Source organism: Planococcus citri, chromosome 5 (assembly GCF_950023065.1).
Source record: "Planococcus citri chromosome 5, ihPlaCitr1.1, whole genome shotgun sequence".
NCBI lineage: Eukaryota > Metazoa > Arthropoda > Insecta > Hemiptera > Pseudococcidae > Planococcus > Planococcus citri.
Window position 1 is genome coordinate 39910891 of NC_088681.1, and position 2683 is coordinate 39913573.

The following is a 2683-nucleotide window of genomic DNA, read 5'->3' on the forward strand; positions in this document are numbered from 1 at the left end:
ATTTTTTGTGTAGGGGTGGGTGGTGAGGGGGCAGGGGGTTGAAAAATTCAAAATTCGACCATAATGACGTGTGACATATTGAAATGTATGTTTTCGAGAGCGTAGATTACGAATTTGACAATATTTTTTGTGTAGGGGTGGGTGGTGAGGGGGCAGGGGGTTGAAAAATTCAAAATTCGACCATAATGACGTGTGACATATTGAACTGTATGTTTTCGAGGGCGTAGATTACGAATTTGACAATATTTTTTGTGTAAGAGTTGGGGGTGAGGGGTGAGGGGATGAAAAATTCAAAATTCAACCATCATGATGTGTGTATTGAAATGTATGTTTTCGAGTGCATAGATCACGAATTCGACAATATTTTTTTCTCATGGGTTAATGGTGGAGGATGAAGGGGATGAAAAAGCTAAAATTGGACTATAATGGTGTGTATGTCGAAATGTATGTTTTTGAGGGTGTAGATCACAAACTGAATGCGTGAAACGGCTTAAATTTTTAATTCACATAACATCACAACTTAATCTAATCGTCATTATCTTGGTCCTCGTCGTCATCGTCGTCTTCTTCTTGGTCTTTATCGTCATCGTCGTCTTCTTGGAACTTTTAATCTCGAGCACAACGTTTCCGGAACATCAGGGTTTTTTATAAATTTTCCGTTTATAAAAAAAAATTCATGGAAAATTTGTAATCTTGATATATCTGGTAACAAAGATGAAAATAAATTTTCTTTAGTGATATGGAATGGATTGTGTAAAATTTAATAAAGTATGACGCATAGCTATAGTTTAATTTTGAATTTTTCATCACTTCTACCCCCACCATCCACTTCAATAAAAAAATCAGTCAAATTGATGATCTACGAGCTTGAAAATCATTTTTTTTGAAGCATAGCGCATCGTTATGATTAAATTTTCAATTTATCATCCCTTCTACCCCTACTTCACCAACTCACTAGAAAAATGCATTTCCAAATTTGTAATCTATGGCCTCAAATTTTTTTCAAATTTGTAATCTACGACTTCGACAACATATATTTTGATATATCGCCGTATAGCTGTGGTCGAATTTTGTAATTTTCACCCCCCCTCACCACTCAATAAAATAATGTCAAATTCGTATTCTGTGGCCCCAAAAACATAAGGGGGATAGTAATCTACACTCTCGAAAACGTACATTTCGACATATAATGCATCATTATAGTCAATTTTGAATTTTTCGCCGTTTTCACTCCCTTCATCCCCCACTATTCACCCCTAAGAAAAAATATTGTCAAATTCGTAATCTACGCCCTAGAAAACATACATTTCAATATGTCACACGTCATTATGGTCGAATTTTGAATTTTTTACTCCCCTCACCCCCACTCCTCGCCCCTAAGAAAAAAATATTGCCAAATTCGTATACTACGCCCCTGAAAACATACATTTCAACATGTCACACATAATTATGGTCGAATTTTGAACTTTTCACCCCCCTCGCCCCCGTACCTCATCCCTACACAAAAAATATTGTCAAATTCGTAATCTACGCCCCCGAAAACATACATTTCAACATGTCACACATAATTATGGTCGAATTTTGAATTTTTCACCCCCCTCACCCCTCACCCCATCAAAAAAAATATTGTCAAATTCGTATTCTGCGACCTTGATAACATATATTTTAATGTATCACGCATTGCTGAGAGTGAATTTTGAATTTTTCAATCTGTACCCCCCACCCTTACAATAAATACACTGACCAAATTCGTCGTCTAACACCGTGGAAATGTACCATTTGACGCACTGTGAATCTTCACGGCCAAATTTTTCTGTTGTAGAGCCGTAAATGTCCCAGCAAGAAAAAATTTGTAGCATTTTAACGAAATTCACCATAATTATTCACTACAATTCACTTTTGGAGGTATTTGGGTCACTTTCGGTCAAAAATGGCACATGGCATCTTGAAATACACTATCTCAAGTATTACCAGCCACTGGAATTTCCCGTGCGTCTACGTGCGAAAATTTGTTCTATTCCAATTTATGCAGCCATGTAGCCAAAAAAACTAGGTTTTAAAAGAAATCATTCCTCCACAGGTACTTTATAAAAACTAAAATCGAGTAAATTGATGAAAAGTACTTACTTTTAGCTGAACTATCCATGCTGGAACCATATGAAAACCCTACCACAAACACAACGCACGCGTACTCAACACAAACGTGTCGCAAAAAATGAACCACCAGACACAGCAGACGGCGCGTCGCCGATAAGAACACTCGCGAACCAGACACAAGGGATGGGTTAAAATGGTTTCGTTGCTGATTTCGTACTAGTTTAATGTTAGGTGACAACCTAGTGTTGGCATCAACTCGTTTGGTGAAGTTTGATTTTACCGAATTTCGCGCGTTTTGAGGGTGCTCACAGCCCACTGTGCGATGTGGAATTATAAGTTTTTAAGAATGTTGATTTCAATAATTTCATCAACCATTTGCCTCTTGGATTAAAAATAACCTAACGAGAATGGGAAGGTGATGTATGAAATCCAAAAATCAATGAAGATGATGACACTGAAGATGATAAAGATTATATGTAATTCCTATCTAAATAATGCGTATTTTTCAGTCCCTTCCATTGAGATTTTTGAATACATTTTTTTTTGTCCATTGATTTTTGAAAATTTTGGATTTTGTACCACCCAG

The 2683-nt window shown here is 36.6% G+C and overlaps 1 long non-coding RNA gene across 1 annotated transcript; it reads right to left on the bottom strand.

Moving 5' to 3' along the window:
- Nucleotides 1-484: 484 nt before the first annotated feature.
- Nucleotides 485-2405, bottom strand: LOC135848965 (uncharacterized). The gene is made up of 2 exons (XR_010559467.1): nucleotides 2128-2405; nucleotides 485-702 (listed from the first exon to the last, which is right to left on the bottom strand). It is a non-coding gene; the product is annotated as an uncharacterized LOC135848965 (long non-coding RNA).
- Between the last annotated feature and the right edge of the window lie 278 nt (nucleotides 2406-2683).